An 18,826-nucleotide genomic window follows, 5' to 3' on the forward strand; every position below is an offset into this window, starting at 1 on the left:
TTGGCTTTTCTTTTGGCAATGTCGAAAAGCTACTTCAAGCTAAGCTGCTGTTTAGTTGTTTCAAAAAGTGCCAAAAAACAACATATATTTCCAATGAAGTAACAAAGCCCAAAAGCAGCTGAAATAATACATGACTGGAGCAAAGGAGCAGGTCAGGTGATGTTAGAATAGATCTACATACACATATGGAGGAGGTCATGTGGATGGATTGGTCAACTAAACATTGGATTTCATCACAAGAGATACTGTTTGTTTCAGTCAACACTAATAAAAAGCATGATCACAATCATTCCCTAACCTTAACTGCATGCTTATAATTGCAACCATGATGACAACGGCCCCCTACCTTTAATAAAGTAGTCCTTTAACCAAAATGTTTCCCAAACCTTAACAAAGAGCTTATTTTAATCCAAAGTTAAGATCTTTCCCCAAACCAACCGAGTCTTTATAAAGCTTCTGAAAGGCACATGCCTTCCTGCCGATAGTGATGTCAGATGATAAAATGCTTCTTTGTCTGGTTCAAGAGGGCATGGACCAAAATGTAGTCGTTTTATTCGGAAGTCTTATTGGAAAATACTAAGCATTTATTACAGCCATCACACAAGTGAACCGGGAACAGACAGCTCTGTGCTAAAGTGATATGCAATATTCTCACCCCGACCCACATCCTCTGCATATGGTGCACATGAAAAACATCTTTCTGGTGTGATGTAACATCACTCACAAATATAAGATATGAAATTAAATAGAAATATGGGGTAAGAAAGAATACTCCCCTGCTTTCACTAAAAAAGTAAGACTACCCTCCCTCCAGCAAAAAGAGAAATGATGACACCGTAATCATTTTTATATAGTCCCTAAATTACCGAAATGTAGTACTTGTTAAGTCCTCCACAAGAACCGCCAGTGTGTTCCTTCACAATCAAGACTTATTCTGGCCTCAGATCTCCTACTGCTTTTTTAATATGTTTAAAATTGTGACATGTGCAGCTCAGCACTGTTTTTATCCAGTGCCTTCCATTACAGCGGCTGTTAACGTCCCCCTGAGTTGGGAGAGACAAAGGAAAATGAGAAAAAGGGCAGACAAGAAAGGAAGTAGAGAGAAGGTGTCAAAGGATAATGGCACTTTGAATAAGAAGACAAGATAATTACAGTTGCTGGATAATTCCCATCTCACATTCCGGATATCACATGGAATTGTCACCCCGCACTTACATCCTATTTTTCAAATTTACAGGGCAATCAATAGTATTAGCAGTGCATGACTGGACTTAGAAAATAATGTCTCTTCCGACTTGAATTGATAGCTATACTTTAAAAGAAAGTTCTTCTTTTCTCTTCCGTGTCAAATCATTACAATATTAAATTCAGTGCTTACGGGGTGCACTGTGGAAGATTTATGCCCAATGTTGCAAGGCCTGTGTGCCTTATTCATAACACCTTCATATTTCATAAAAGCAGCTCAGGCAGAAGAAATTGAACTTTGATGTTTTCATTCTAACTTGTATTCCCATTTTTGTAAGCCTACTAAATCCATTAGGAGGGGTTTAAGTCCTTGAGCTTCACCTTCTCTTTTTGTGTAAGAAAGAATTAGTGCTGCAAGGAAGTCGGCACTACCTCCTTTGTTTGTCCCGAGAAGAAAAGGGACTGTATTTAAAAAACATTGAGACAAAACCCAAAATGAGCTCCTCGCTTAGCCTTTCTACTTCATCAGACTTTTTTCATTGATGCATATCTCAGCAAGGGAGTCGTGTGCTTATTCAAGACACACTTCAACTTTGTTTTCAGAGAGCAAGCTGAGATTGGTGACACTTTATCAGTTTGACTTAAAAATGGATTAAGAAATTGGCCAGTTGGTGTGATTGTAGGTCTACTATATTGTTTAATGCTTTTATAGGATTATTTTAATTGATTTGTTTCCCCATCATCACTTTTTCTAATCCCACACAAAGTGGCTTCAATTTGGGGCATTGAAAGAAATGGTGGGAGCCCCAGCAGGATACATTTGTTAGTATTATATTTACATTTTAATTATATAACTAAATAATATGGAAAAGACGCAAGAGCAAGACTTGATACTGAGAGAGGTTTCTAATAAAAGGTCTTCACTTGAAGGCAGTTTGGTAGACAGATAAGCAGTCCAAAAAACAAGCAACGGTTTCCAAAACACTGGGCAGAAGTCTAAGTAAAATTATTGAAGAGTGGTTGCATAAACACCAGGAAATACACATGGAACTTTGTACACGCACTAAAACAGCTAAAACAAAGTGGGGCACGCAGACTAAAAACGCAATGGCAGGAGGTGGATAGCGAGGGACAGGTGACAGCAAGTCTAATAAGGGACAGGTGAAATGATTCAGGGCGGGGCAGACAGTCACACAGGCGGGAAACACACAAGGGCGGGAAGTGAAGTTTCTGAAACGAGAGACAAAGGTGAGTTCACCAAAATAAAACAGGACATAATAACTGAAATCTGTAAACAAGGAAACATCAATCTCCCGATGAGGAAGCTTTATTGTTGATGATAAGTGCTATTATAACCCCTAAACCCTCATCATAAAATATTGTTGTTACACATCTTCAATAAACAGTTTCTTATCTATTAATTTGTATTACTACCTCTTATGCTGCTATTCAGTTGGTTTTAAATATTTAATGCAAACTTATTTTTCTGACGCAACACCTTATTTTTTTTATTACATTTTCTCTTCTTGATCTGCTTTGTTGCACGTAACACTGGATCACCGTACCTCTCTTTAGGTCAAACCGCTTACATATTTTCTTAGATACATTTCCTTTAGAGTGATTTATTCATTTTCTGTGTATATGACCTAATGTACCTTGAACAAGAGATTACCGTGTTTGCAATGTCTTGAACCCTTAATTAATTCCAACAAAATCAACTAATCCTCTTAGCATCAGTGTTCTCTTCAAATCTTTTATAAATACTGCTGAATAGGTTACAAGAGGAAAGTCTCAGCTAAAAGCATTTAGTGGCATTCGGGAGAACTGCTAGTGTAAAGATAAAATACATTGTGAATATGTTCCCTTGACACAAATAAGCACTCCACTTCTATACACAGTGAACAAGATTGAGAGCAGCCACTTGATGTTGGAAGTTATTTATGAAGAATGAATTTATTTCTATGCCTCTGCACATGTGTGTGTGTGTGTCTGTGGAGAGAGAGAGAGAGAGAGAGAGAGAACAAGAGTCAAGCTTTAGCATATCATAGGGTTCACACTGTCTTTGTCAATGGACATGCACATCTTTCATCACTGTGTGTAATAATAGCTGTGCTGGACTCTTTCCCCTGCCAGTCTCACAGTTTGACGTTTGTTTGTCCTTCAAGTCTGGCAGAAGCTTCCGAAATCATATAACCTGTCTTGCTGTGTGTGTAAGTGCACTCGCAGTGGACGGACAAAGTAACAGAAAACCATCACCTTTAATAAATATTCGTACTCGTCTCACATAACGACTAAGAATATATTGTTTCAGTAATTTGAAATGCTTTGCATGTGTGATTTATTATACACTTCTCCCTAAAGTACTTCTTGGTATGGACCAGAGCAGCACAGGGTCAGGCCGGATCCTTGTTAACAAGGCCTTTGAAATGAATCTGAAGGCCAGCAGTGTTTTCTCTCAGTAGTATCCGATTTCATTTTGTCCTTGAATATGTTTGACAATATAAACTAAAATTTATGTTCAGACAATTGCATGAATGTTGAGATATTATAAATTTGCATGGCTAGTCTGACGAATTATGGGGGCCATGGACCAAAGAACTCAAATCTGTCCAATCACCCTCGTGTAATTTGTTATATACTCAGCGGACATGACACAACATCGTAAATTATTTGCCCACGCATCCAGAAACTAACCAAAGCTCTTATGCTAGAATGTCACCTGGTCCCATGTTTTTGTGTGATTTAGTTTGAGGCCTTTATGTTAAACATAACCTTATTTAGAAATTTAGAAAACAGAGGCGATGAGGCTGGTTTTCTATATTTTCTTACTGTCAACCAACCGCAATGTTTGATCTGTGCTATACATGATCTGAGCTCTATTGTTGCCCAAATACTATTAATGAGCAACACCGCTGGAATAACAGGTTCCTTCATCATGATGATCATGGGCCCTGTAGTTCATTTTATTTAATTCAACCAACTCACTTTGGTATCGCAGCTAGAAATAGTCCCTAACAAATGTACAGTTTACTCCTGTTTGAGTGACATTTGTAATAAACTACTGTAGGATAAGTTGGCCTTGTTTCCTCCAAGCCGTTTTCTTACTCTCACCTCTTTGACCCTCTCTCCCCGTCTTCCACCCACATCCCACTGGTGTTATGGAAGTCCTTTGTGTGAACAATTATTGCTCAGACGCGTAGTGGATCAATGCATTTATTGTTATTGTGTTGAAGGACACAAGCACACTGGTTGTGTGTGCTGGTAGCAGCAGCACTACGAGGATCTGGAACATTGAAAATTGCCACTCTGACTTGTCATTTCGCCTCGTTTAGCTGTAGGCACATACCCACCCACACTCCCAAAAGACAGCGGCTCCTGTCGCCACTGACTGCCATCAGGCAGCAGTTTTATTATTCTGTTTAACTACTTTCTCTGTCTCCCTGAGACAGAGAAAGTAGACAGAGAAATCACTCTGCATTGTAAATGCAGAAACACAAGTAGCATTTTTAGAAGCTGAAAATGCTACTTGTGTTTCTGCATTTACAATGCACAGAGTGATTTTTAAATATATTTACACTTTTAGAGAGTGGATTTAATTACTGTCTTGTTTTCCCTCTTTGGCTTGATAAGTGTGTATCTGTCCGCACAGTTTATTTATGCATATTTCCATTTCTTCATGGAAAACAGTAGTAATGTTCATGTATGGTAAAAGCTTACCTTTAACAATTCAACAACAATGTATAGCTTTGTATTCTATGAAACTATTCAATTTATGTAAAAACACATTTTTTTTTTTACAATAGTCTACTTCACACATTGGTACCAATGTGTGAAGTAGACTATTAGAGTCAACAGCTATGCTAGCACTGCTGTGAGGCTGTGCTGTTCTGATATCAGATATGGTGTTTATACCATTTTTACCATCTCAGTTTGGCACATTAGCATGCTTGCATTTGCTATTTAGCACGGAACACAAAGTACAGTTGTGGGGAATGCTATTTGCTTTGGAGGAATTTGGTCGTGAATTAAATTGGACTTTTGACTCGAAGGTGTCAACCTCAGTGTGGTGCTAGAAGAAACGGATCACTATAGTCCTGATAGTTCATTCTGTATAAGGCAATCAATCAATCATGGCAACAGTTGTACCAAACGGTATTGCCGTCTCTAGAGACATGGCCAATAGTAACAAGGTTTTCAGAGTTTCTTGGGCAGTATAATTTGCAGCATTCCATTAAGGCAGCCCTCTGATACTAAACTTAGTAAAAAATAATAAGGACCACACCTCAAAATGTTTGGTTGGGAAAACCACAGCACACCTATTTTTGTCCCCCTAACTTTTATTATTACAGGATGAGTTTCTAAAATCTCCCTAAACATTGTCTTATTACTTTCCAGCTGCCAAACTCCATGAGAGAGGTGAGGAACTAATACGAATGTTGATACATTCATCTGCGTTGCCTTCAGTTATTACCATGTGCTGAGAGCAATAAACTTATCCTGCAGAAGCCAAGTGAGTTACAGACTCTACAGACTATATACATTCTGATCTTCTCAACTGAGGTTATTGGAGCCTTTCGCGTCCTGAGCGGAGGACTGCTGTCACTACTCAGAGCTGAAAAAGGAACCCACCACTCTGTATTATTTCACACCCCATGAAACTAACAGATTTTAGGTTGGCCCCATGTACTGTTTATTTTTATTGGTATTTCAACAAACTTATCGTTCCTGTCCAACGTAGGCTAGAATACACACAGCGCCACAAATCAAAAAACCTACTGACATTAGAGGCTCTATCAGCCGAGATATACCTCTGAATCCCTCAAACTGCCATTTCAAAATGGCAGTTTGTGCGAGAAATTCACCTGCTCACACTCCTGGAGAAATCATTGCTTTTGAAGAGAGCAGCCAACGATAGAGGTCATTAAAAGTTTATACCACTGAAATCAAATGTGATTAACGTGTCCTGTAACAGGTTGCTGAGAGAGAACGAAAGAGAAGCAGCAATCTTCAAAGAGAATCGTTCACATTTGTTCATTAGAACGCTTTCTAATCGTTATTGCTAAATCTCAATGATACACTTGCAAGAATATAGCATCACTTATCAACCTGATTAAATAGAAAATGAGAAAGTGAAGTGTCCTTCATATGAATTAAAATGTGTTGTTGAAAAACCTATTATCCTTTGAGCCCAGGCTTTCAAAGGCTTCATATGAAATGCTGTGATTAGCAGCATCATACTGCTACTGATACAATAAATGGCTGCATTCAGTAGGGGTCAGTGTTGCTCCATTGAAATGTGTGAGACCGTCAGCCTTCGACACTGTGTTTTGATTGAACTGTGTGTGTGTGCATATCTGTGCATGTGTGTCATCTGGAGAAAACCTTATCAACACAAATTGACATGACACGCACACACACACACACACACCCACACACACACACACACACACACACGTGCGAAAGCACAGTGAAGTGAGGGAGGAGAGGCAAGACAGACTGTGAGTGTGGGTGAGATTGGAGGGGGATGATAGTCATGGTTTGTGTTTTCCCCATTTCTCTTTTGGTATAGTGAGCCACCCAAAGCAAAAGGACACACATGGACACACGCACACACACACACACACACACACACACACACACCTCCGCTTTTTTCTGACTTACTCGAGAGGGAACAGAGCAGATGGAATGAATCCCTACAAGTGGCAACAAGCAGTAAGAGTGCTGAAGAAACACACACTTCCTTGTGAGCTTTTCTCTATGTGAAGTGAAAGTGTAGTTACTTTACATTTTTTCCCCTCTGTTTTTCAGTGCGTGTTTGTGTGTGTGTGGCTATTTCTAGGAGTCACACGTAGGATGAAGTATGTGAGAGGACATGTCCGTATGTGTGTGTTATCAGCGTCAGCCAGGATGATTTTGCTATAGCTGCGTAGTGTTCATTTACTGTCTGGCTAAAGGTACTGCCTACACCTCTCTCTGTCTCTCTCTCTCTTTCCCTCTTACCAAAACCTATTAGATGATTTGTGGAAGAAGGACAAAATCCAAGGCTACATTTCATGTCCCTGGCTAAGCCTGCTGCGACTATCTGGACAAACTATTGACGGTCTCAGAGGCAGCAGACAGAGGTCTGTCTCTCAATGTACTGAGGGAGTGCGATAGAGAGAGGGAGACAGGGGCTGGAGATGGAGAAAGAGAGACAGATCGGATTAGCTGAGTCGCAGTTATTCCATTACCTCTCAGCCGCGCATACACGAGTGTCTGTGTATGCGCACACACAACACAGTTCAGTTGCCCACACTGTATTTGGCCAGAGACTGCACATTTTCCTTGCTGAACACAATTGAAAAAAAGTGCAATGGTGAGAAAATTGATTGAACAGCCGCTCCTTTAATTGCATCCTGAGCGCTGGTTCTGGAAGCTCTGAGTTCTGTGAGCGCTGGAATTAAAAGTATCCTGGGATGTCCTCTGACGATTCTGTCTTTTGAGTAGCTTAGCAGCATAATATTTAATAACCCCTGAGTAAACACTGGGAGGAATTGCTCAATAAATAATTGAAGCGAAATTTATAAATAATTTCCCCTCTTAATCTACTCCAGTGCACTGCCGCCAGTTCCCTGAAGTGATGCTCATCCCTCTGGACAGTCAGCAGGTCTAGCTTGCTGCCTCATGGGGGCGCTCTGGTTATACTAAAGAAGCCACCTCCTCAGGACTACCAAATGAAAAAAAAAAATATATATATATATATAAATAAATAAATAAATGTGTTATTCAAAAAAAAAGTGCTTCTAAGAAACAGGCCCCAACCCTCTATTAAAATCCTGTTTTTGAGAAGACTACTTTTGTTATCGGTGCTGTCTCAGATTTCTGGGCGCTTTCAGGAAATGAGAGAGGTTTTGTGCTGCCCGAGATGCTGCACAGCTCTACAACCTGCTCCTGGGTCTATACAAAATGTCAGGCAATATATTGAAGCAGGCCTGTTTGACTTTGGACTTGGGTCGAGGTGTCCATCATGTGTTCTAATCCCAAAATCACAATATTACACCTACTGTGTGTTCCCTTCCTCCATGCCTTCCCATTTTTTTCTTGCCTCATCTCTTATATTTTTTCCTCCTTTCTCTCCCTAATTCCCTCCCTGCTTCTGCCGGTAGTAGCCTTGTATACAATTAGCAACTGTTAGCGAGAATGAGTGGGGGCACATTATTCATTGTATGGATAACATTTAATTGCTCTGTGCTAATCCCAATAACCATCTCACACAGTTTAGTCGGTTGTCACTTCACGTCAGTTTTCTTTGACATGAAGTCGCCGATGAGGCTATGGCTCTGTTAGTGCTCATGACCCAACATTTTTAGGTTCAATTGTGGCTTTAGAGATCAGTTAGAAAATAGTAACATGGAGAACTCCGGGTATAAGAATGAACGACAGACATATTCCCTTTTTGCTGATCACTGACATAGTCTAAGTGGAGCTTTAGAGTGTCTTTGGTCTCGTCTCTGGCTTGCTCTTCTTTCCCCTCTTTTTTTCTCACTGTCTCCCTTCTTCTCTATCTCATCAACCATCGCTTTCTACTTTCCCATCTTTTTCTCATCTTTATCTATCTCCCTCTGCGTCCTCCTCCCTCACCGTCGTCCCACAGTGGATACAAATTATACAGGGTCTATGGAGGATGCAGGAGATGCTGACACCCTGAATGGCAGGGAGGACAAGCGGAGGCAGGACAGATCCTCCCTCCATCACTCATCACCGGAGAATAGGGGGAAGACTTGGACACAGATCTGATGAGAGAGAGAGAGAGAGAGAGAGAGACAAAGAGAGTGATGGGGAGGGGTGAGAAGGAGAATGAAAGGGAGTGAGCAGCCACCCAACACAGTCATCAACTCCCTTCCATCAATCATCTTTCTCAGCCCAAAGGCTGCCACTGCTTTATCAGCATCAGCTCTTTGTACATTATGTGCGTGTGTGTGTGTGTTAATGAATAGTTGTTCTTAAAAGTGTGTGCAGGATTGTGTAGATGTGCATTGTGTGTGTGTGTGTGTGTGTGTATGTGTGTGCGTAATTGGCCTACGTAGATACTATACTTGTCTCTATACTGTTTTTGTAAATATACAGTCAATATGAATAATAAAAGAACATAACATATTGTTATCTTGTTATTAAAAAAGTTAAAGATCTTATATCAGCTCTGGTGTGCTTGGAGGTCAACAGTCTCAACAAGCTGCTAAGGAAAGCCAGCTAGTTGATCAGGTTGGAACTGGACAGTGTGGTGGAGAGGAGGACAAGCTGTGGCAGATTGGCAGCACGTTGCAGAGCAACTTGTTTTCACTCCCAACTTGTCAAATACAGACGCAACAAGGAACCCTTTAACGTATGTATGAGATGCACCGGGCTTTGTGAGATCACAGTGACCTTGACCGTTGGCAAAATTGTAGTCAGTTCATCCTTGGTGGATGTTTGTGCAAATTTTAAGAAATTCCCTCCCTTTTTGATTTCATAATGGCACCCTCTTGTTTTGTCTTAATTTTGCATGAAACAGTAACTTCACCACTGGGAATGCCGAAAAAACACAATAACCCGGCGGCCCGCTGCAAAAAGTTGAAAGAGAATAACAACCTTTTAGAAAAACACTTCACAACCCGACATCTTGCTGCGGTGGCCAATCACGTAACCAGCGATCAACGGGCAATGCAGATCCCACACTGCTGCGCAATAGTTGTTTTGTTAGGATGGGGAAGGAATGACCCATCCTATTTTGCCTCTGATTGGCTGACCCTGATATTCTTACCCTAACTCTAACCAATGTAGGCCATCTTTGCACTTGTGCTCACCACCGTAATAACTGATTTGGGGTGAATGCAGCCTTACGGTCTCACCTTGGCAGCATGCCAGCTGCTGTATGTCAAACACCAGCATACACTTCCGAAACTCATTACTTCCTTATATCTTTTCACAATAAAAGCATACCTATAAAGGGAAGGCTGCAAGACTTTTAATTAAAATAATTCTAGACGAAGTTACATTCATGGCCTTCTCGGCATTGTGGAGGTTAGTTTATGGCTTTTAAACCTACAGTCCATGGGTTACAATCAAGTGTCTTTTTGATTCGTCACAGTTATTTTTTTTGTACACTCTCTGGCATCTCCGAGAATAATGCAACGAACAGCGCACAGAGTATAAATGCCTCCATGCATGCTAGGAGGCTCGCGCTACGGTGCCAAGCGCATATAAACAAAGCTTAAACCAATTAACACGCTGCATCTTTGTTGCTTAATACATACTCAAACGGAAATGTAAAAATGACAAGTGTTTTTTTTTTTACAGGTCAGGGAGTTACTGCTAAAACTATTTCATAACATATAATTATTAATTCGTAAAATGTAGTGGTCCTGGTGGGTGTATTCTTTTTACAAGAGCCAGACTACCTGTTTCAAAATATATGCTAAGCTATGCTAATTGCCTGTTGGGTCTTTGTTTGCCTTCATGCATACTGTGCAGTTAAAGAACACATTGAGGCTCCGAAGGAGGTCTGCAAACAAACAACAAACACAGGCACCCTGTGGGGTACATGTGATGTTCAGATGCTATACATGCAGCCTATGCTTGTATGTGCACAGACAAGAAAAAAGCATGTTTGATCCTATAAAGTTGTCAATCAGACATATTGGCACGTCGAATCAGTTTTGAAACTTGTGACCTCAAAGAAATACCGTCTTTGACTGCAGTAGACATAATTGGAGATTTATTTTATCTATAACTTTATATCTAAAGAAAATGATTGTCTGTGATTTGCTAGAAGGTGTCCATCAAAGCTTTGATGAGACACCTCAAACATAATTTCTGGCAACAGTTAAACCACTGTCGGTTCACAAGGTAAAACATTATGTAACCGTAGCAACAATACTTCTGTTCCGTGTTCCACATTAACAGTTAACTCGCACTGGTAAAACAAACGTAACCATAGGTTAACAAACAAATATGGTGACAACACAGCTTCCCTTTGTTTCTTTTTGACCATGGTATAAATGTGACTTTAAGTTGTCCTGATATAGAATACAACGGACTAAGCACGAAACAACGCTGCAACATATGCCCATTATTGTCGTACATCAAGACATCTCAGTTGACTAATCCAGACATTCTGGCAGTTTTGTTCAACATTTTGGGGAACAAGCTGATTTGCCTTCTTGCTTAGCACCTCAAAAGCTCACAAATGAATGTGCTACATCTTGTTTGTTAAATCGATGCACAAAAACAACAAGTTGTGTTTTTTTTTTGTTGTGAACTGCTGAAAATGTTACATATAAAAGTTAATAAGTAAAATGTAATGGTGCTGGTGGGCTTATTATTTGGAGAGTGCCAGACTAGCTGTTTCCTAATGCATCCATATGCTAAACTAACCAATAGCCTGATGGCCCTGGCTCCATACATACAACGGATAAACATGAGGGTGGTATTGATCACCTCATCTAACTGGCAGCAAATACCCAATGCAATGTGACATGGCAACCTATCACCCTACTCCCTTTAATAAACCGAAGCGCAATGTTTGTTTCACTTTTTTTGGGACGACATTGGATTTGCCAATTGTGCAGCTTCAGTCATTGCTTTGTGACGGTGAGGTGTGTAATTAATAAAAAATGTCTTGTAATTAAGGCTGAGTATGTTTTACCATCATATTGTAAACAGCTAATTATAATGACGGTATTAGAAGGACATTTGGATAAAGCCCCCCCAGCCAGGCACAACAAATGTTTTAAAAACATCCTGACATTTCCATACCAACTGTGCCCCACTCAACTTAACCTTTTTGCTTATTTTCATTGCTTCCCGCAGCTCTGCCACCTTGTTCCTTCTTCTCTCCAGTTGCCTTTGGCACAATATTGCTAATTGTGCTTTAGGAGCATGATCTAATTGTGCAGAAAGAAATCTGGGCCGGAAGAATTATCCCAAGCTTTTAGTACTTGTTTATTATTCAGCCAAATGCCAAAACCAGTGGGCTTTTATTCACACCCCGATGGAGGTGTTAGTCATTTCAAGGGTTGATCAATTTTAGACTTTACACAAGCCGGCTTACTTTTATTTATTTTCTGCTTTGCTGATCCTCAGATTATTTGCATTTGGCTTAATAAGGCCCCTCGGTTTCAGCAGTCAGAAATCTGTATTTCCTCTAAACTTCTTGATTGATATTTAGTATGAGTGCCCTTTTGTAAGACATCTCCACTTCATTATTTTTGCTGCCTGCTCAAACCTCTCCTCCACCCTTTTCAGACAGTCAACAAAAAGCCTCACAGTCAAACTTCGCATAACACTCTGCTCCTCCCCCCCCCTCCCCCTCCTCTTCTGAGGAAAGGGCAAGTGAATGATGCTCACTGTATCGACACAAAACTTTTCCCTCTCTCTCTCCGCCCTATGCTTCTCCTCCCTCTTTGCTAATGAGCAATGCTAGCTCTATTGACCTACTTGTGGACTTAAAGGAAATCCAATCACAAAAGCCTCAGGTCGCTTTCTTCCCACTTTGGGAGATTAAAAGATTCAATTCTCCCTGCCTATCCACACTCATCATCATCATTTCTCCTTCCTCTCCTTTTGTCCGTCTGCTCCGCTGCCTGCCCCTCCCCTGAACCCCCACCCCAGCCGGCTGACTGTCGCTCTCTCTCTCCCTGTCCTTACTACCTGACGAAGTTTTTTTTTTTTTTTTCACAAACTTGCTCTTTGTCTTTCCCATTCAGACGCGAGGACAGCAGAGTAGAGGAGAGCAGCCGTGCAGATAATTATCATCAGGAGACAAGGGTGTTATTGGGACACAATAGAGCTGACGGACAGAGTCTGATCTAGTCGGCTGCAGGAGGACAATGAATCACTGGCACATCTGCAAAATGTACACATATGCACAGAAAAACACACAAACACACTCACACACATCTAACATGCTCATGAGGTCATGAATGCAATTTTCCCTCAGATACGTGCACTCACTCACACTCTCCTGTGAGACACAAAAACATTCACGTTTCTCGGCTTCATCAAGGTTTTGGAATTGTTGTGTGCTAACCTCCAGTAGCCCATCCCTCCAAACATACACACAGAGCACAGAGCCCATGCTGTGATTTAAATGGCTGCAGGGTGCTGAGCTACTGTTTGCTTTGCCTATTGCCAGGATGTTTGTTTGGTTTCATGCATACTGTGCAGTAATAGAACACAGTGAGGCTCCAAAGGGGGTCTGCTAACAAACACCAGACTGCACTGTAAAAAAACACAGGCTCTCTGTGGGGTACATGCGATATTAAGATGCTATACATGCAGCCATGTTTGCGTAGGTGTGCACAGACAAGATGAAAGCAAGTTTGAAGCCATCAAGTTGGCCATTAGACTTATTGGCATGTTGAATCCGTTTTGAAACTTGTGACATTAAAAGTTCAGAAGGTAACTTTTATAAAAAAACGTTTCGTTGTCACATTTGCAGAAGCTGTCACTATATCCTGACAATAGTACATGAGACAGATAATCTGTGAAAAACAAAATCTGGTGCTTCTGCCTCCCCCTAGTCCTCCTAATTTTGCAAGAATCCTCTGCACCCCAACGAAAACTACCAATCAGAGCCAGGAGGAGTCTCGAATGCAGTGTCAATCACTGTTCCTCAGGTGAACGGCTGGCTAGTTAGCTAAGCTAGGGCGAGGGTTAGCTTCTCTGTCTCCGGAGCTATCGTACGCTCTCCTCCCGGTGGAGTAGTCTCTCATTCCCAGGGGCGTCAAATACTGACGCTTTTTCATGCACCTCTACAATCTGATACCGACACACAAGGCAAGCCTTTAGTGTTCATGAGACACACCAAGACACAAGTAATTACAATGTAAACCCCCATGCGTCATTATTAGATGCTCAGAAATAAATGATCCAGGAGTGTAATAATGTATAATGATCACCAATATGCTCAGGCTATGAATGTTATGATACGTGGAATTTGTCTATTTAATAATATTCTCAGCTCATGTACACGTCCTCATTGAAAATAAAACAAATGTGATGTTTATGACTACGTATAGGCTAAAGAATCTTTTCTCTAGTGCAATGTTTCTCTAGTGCAATGGAATGGGATGCTTTTTACAAGCAGCCTGTAACTTTGGTGAGTCAGTGTTGGAAGCGAAAAAAGGCGAGAGAAAGAGATGGAGAGAGAAACACATGAGAAATGACACAAGAAGGGCAAAGCTTTCCTGACTTTTCATTTGATGCTGATGTTTTGTTTTCCCGCTCCACATTTGTCTGTCTGCTCATGCAAGACACAATAGCGAATGAACCTTTAAACGTAAGAAAAATCAAACCAACCCTTTAGCAAGACGAGTAAAACAACAATAATGTGATAGTGAGATGGGTAAACAAGAAGAAAGCTAAGGGAAAGTGGGATTTCCAGAACATTGAAGTGTTTATCTACAGCCTGTAAGTCTGGAACTGAAAGAAGGAAAGTCTGTAGATGAATGTGCAACAAACATACTCCACAAAAATAATCAAGCAACCATAATTCATCTGCAGTAACAATTGATCAAGTCAACAGGTAAGATGCTCTGAAATGGCTTAAAATAAAAACATAGTTATTTTATCCTGACCTAACCCTCTTAATTCGTTCGGACTTGCACTGGGCCCACTCATTTTTATAGCTGGACTTAAAAAGTGGATACCATCAATTACTTGTGTCAGAGCAAGAGCTTCACGTCTCACCCTTTTGACAAGAATCTTTCCTTTGGCAAATTAGTGGCACGGACAGCACGATAAATTTGATTTATGGGGAACATCCCACCACGTCTCTCTGAGCTAGAGAAAAAAGGGCAAATAAGACACTTCTTTCCTGTCCTCTCTTCTTTAGCATCTTCTCTTTTTTTGTCCACTGCTGGACTGTAAGATTGTTCATGTGCAATTGTGCTCCTCAATCAAACTGCCTGTTCTCATCTGTTGTGTCCTTTGTGTGTGTGTGTGTGTGTGTGTGTGTGTGTGTGTTTTTTAATTTTTTTTAACAATTTTCTTCTTGAGTTAAGTTATTTTATTGACCTCGGCGCCCCTCATCTTCTGTTAGAATGTTCTTAATTTGTGTGTACGACACGTGTGTCCGCATGTTCTTTTAATACTTCCCGTTAAAAAACACAATGGTTTGGCCATAGGTCCACGCTTGGGAGTTTTCCTTTATTTTACTAGTAAACAAAAATCAGTATCAGCAAGTAATTTAAATGCATTTTGTTCTAATGGCCTGTGTGTGTCTTAGTAAATAACTGTTCGGAAGGTGGTGATTTCCGAACAATGTGACTTGAGCATCATGTTCAATACTATCATCAGCATCGATTCATCTGCACTCAATGTCCATTTCAGTAAGGACGTCTTGTAGGTGCCCAGTACGACTCATTCATCTGTAAAGAACAGCCTGAAATCTTCTTTGCAAAGATTCAACAAGATGCTGGTGACAGACGCTGGTCACAAAGTTCGTCCTTTTTATGATTTTTAAAACCTACTGTGAGTATCCCATTTCACTGCATTTCCAAAATCATATACTTTTGGTTAAGGTCTAAAGTTATTAGAGTAAAATAAAGTTACTGTCGTGTTCCTGGAACCATTTTGAGATGATGTACGTAGGGCACCAAGTGCCGGAGGGGGTAATAAAACAACCTGGCCATGGTAAAGCTGCCGCGCCAATTTTGGAGAGAATGGCCACAAAAAGGCAACAGGAGTCTGAAGCCGAGAAGAGAAAAATGTGTTTATATTGTTACCACCGGGTTGACTTAGGGAGTAGCAATGTCAATGTCATGATGAACCAGCCAATGTGTTCCCATGGAATAATTTCATTCACCTTAGGAGGATTCTCTTTAAGGTCTTGGTTGAGTTGTAGCCCTAATCATGTTTTAATTTCCCGTATGAATGTAAATGTGAAATATAATGTTTTGGTAATCAAATCAGGTTTGAATAATATTATGCACACATAATTGCACCCGATTCAAGTATTTATACTAAGATTTGTTCTATTTTTTTAATGCCCAGGTAATTACTAAAGTTTTAAAACATATTTAACTCTCCATTTATATGCTAATTAATTTCCTTTGTATTTCTAAATGGGGTCAATGATGAAATTCATGCATGGAGGAGCGCAGGATTAAGAGCAAGATACTGACCATCTACAAGCAGCAGGTCTGAGGGTAACAGTACCCAGCTCGGGGAAAATTATGCTTAGGGCACCCAAATGGAAAGAAAAAAGAGAGAGAGCAGTGATGGTCGAGCGAGCTATAGGCTAAACGAAGAGAGGGAGCAGCTTTAGCGAGTCAGAGAAATTTAACATTATTTTCTGATTCACGGAGGTTATATTGAACACACGCTCACCTCCGCACAACACAGCGGGAAGGTGCCGCGTTGCCGGATTTTGAATGAATGCAGCCGAAAGACAAGCTTCATCCTGTCCGCTGTGTGTGTGACTCATCACTGCTCTCAGTCGAACTGACACACCAATTGCAGCATTCTGCACACTTTTAGAGACAGAGAGCAGCACGGGAAACACTGGAGCACATCCACATAAAAACAGACAGCGATGCAACAACCCGTTGCCATCCGAGAAATATGCCCTCTTTACATCTGACAGAGTTAAAATGGGCCTTGAGACCATGAATGTAATGCTTTTGCCTCGTATCAGACGCCAAGGGGCGTGACAAAGTGGCAGCATTTGACAACCTGAACAGGCTGTGCACCCCACTGTTTTTGGCTCAGGATTACACCCTCATGTGGGGCTCAAACGCTGTTTTGCTGTTTTGCCCAGAAACATCCCGAACAAAGCAACATAATAAGAAAAGAGAAAATACTGACATAAGTCTGTGTAGATAGAGACACCACCAGGGATTATTTTTGTAGAGTATAGACATATTTTAGAAAACTCCTGCATATTATACCTTAAAGCATTCTAACTATAGCATGAAGAAAATATAGTACAATGTGCAGTTTTATACCTTTGATGAAATACTGTCATTAAGTTTTACTTTTAGATCCATATACTATTTTGGGTCCTTGCACTCATTGAATGAGTGTTATCATGTAATCAACACAATAATTCAAAGATTTATATTGTAATCTTTTATTTTTTACATTGGAAAAAATAATTCACTGTTGAGCCTTGGCTTAGTATCAATCGTTTCCTTCTTATCCCCTCATAAAGGGTAACTTATATTTTTAAACCTGGAAACCTATTTTTTCTCGTTTTTGTGTCTAAGTGACTATTGCGGACAACTGTTCTTGAAATTGGTCCGGTATTGAGCGAGAACGCTGAAGACGGTGGCCACTCAATGTGCTGCAAATGTGATTACCCGGGGCTATTCCTCACCATCGATGTACGTCCAAGTGCTTGTTTTAGCCCCCGACAGGTTGTGTGTCTGACAACATTAAGGAAAAGGACCAGAGAAATAAGACGTCTTTCTTTGCCTTTCGCTTGATGCGTCTATTCCTTATGTGACTTGTTGCCAGGAGACAACCGTGGAAATGTGTGTGAGAGTTGGAGAGAGGAGTGCCGGTGTTGCCACTCTTTGTTGTGTTGTAGTAGAGAAAGTGTAGCTTAGTGTTATCTGAAAGATTTTCAGTGTCATGAAAGGATGATTTCGATTATGTCGATGTCACATGAGATTTCAGAATGAAAATTCTCCTTGAGTGAGACACACAATAACAAACAAAAGGTCACAAAAACATGTTATGTCCTTTTCATAATGTTGTCAGACATAAACAATCAGAGCCTGTCACTGGCAAAAACAACCAATGTCCATTGACGGCGCGGAACATCCCTGAGCGATTCCATTGCAGTCCGGTAAGCGGCTGTTGGCTGCAGTGTTCTCCCACAGTACTGGACCAATTTCAAAAGTTGTTGTCCCCATTAGTCATTTAGACACAAAAACATGTAAATAGGGTCCATGTTGAAAATTCCAAATGTACCTCTTAACATTCAAAACAATGTTATGAAGAACTGAGAGGCCTTGGCTTGCAGTGATAAAGCCTCCCCTTCATTTTGGTTGAAATTTGTCCGAATTAAAATATTTCCATTTGTGGCGTTGAATAAAGAGGGAAATGAAGGCAGGCTTGCTTGTCTTTTGATTTCCAGTCTCTGTGTCCATTAGCTGGGCTGAACATTTCTCCAGCTGCACCCTCAACCCATCAGCTTAGTTCCTTATAGTTCCTAGCTTGATAAAAAGAGTCGCTATCGATTGATACGCGTGTACAGTCCCACTCTGTCTCATGCATGTTTGTCCATCTAAAGACCACTTCAGGCCATTACTTTTTAATCCATGGGATGAAGTTTCACTGAACAGAACTGAAATGAATTGACATGAAAACTCAATCCCTGCCTGAAGCACATTGAAAGCCTTTGTTTTTTCTTTAAATGTAGGATTGGGCAATTCAAAAAAAGCCTTATTAGTGAGATTGCCAAAGTCCCATTTGAATCCTTGATCTCTAATTGCAGCATGGCCTTAAATGCTGATCCAAACTTGCCTCATAGCTTTATATAAAGTATCGATTTACTTAGCTGAACTTTTTTTTTCTCTCAGTTTAAGAAATATGTACTAAACTGAATCATACAACACAGAGTCTGAGCCTCAATAGGTTGTTAATACTATAATTAAATTGAATTGAACTGGCTATA

Source organism: Pholis gunnellus, assembly GCF_910591455.1.
Source record: "Pholis gunnellus genome assembly, chromosome: 5".
NCBI lineage: Eukaryota > Metazoa > Chordata > Actinopteri > Perciformes > Pholidae > Pholis > Pholis gunnellus.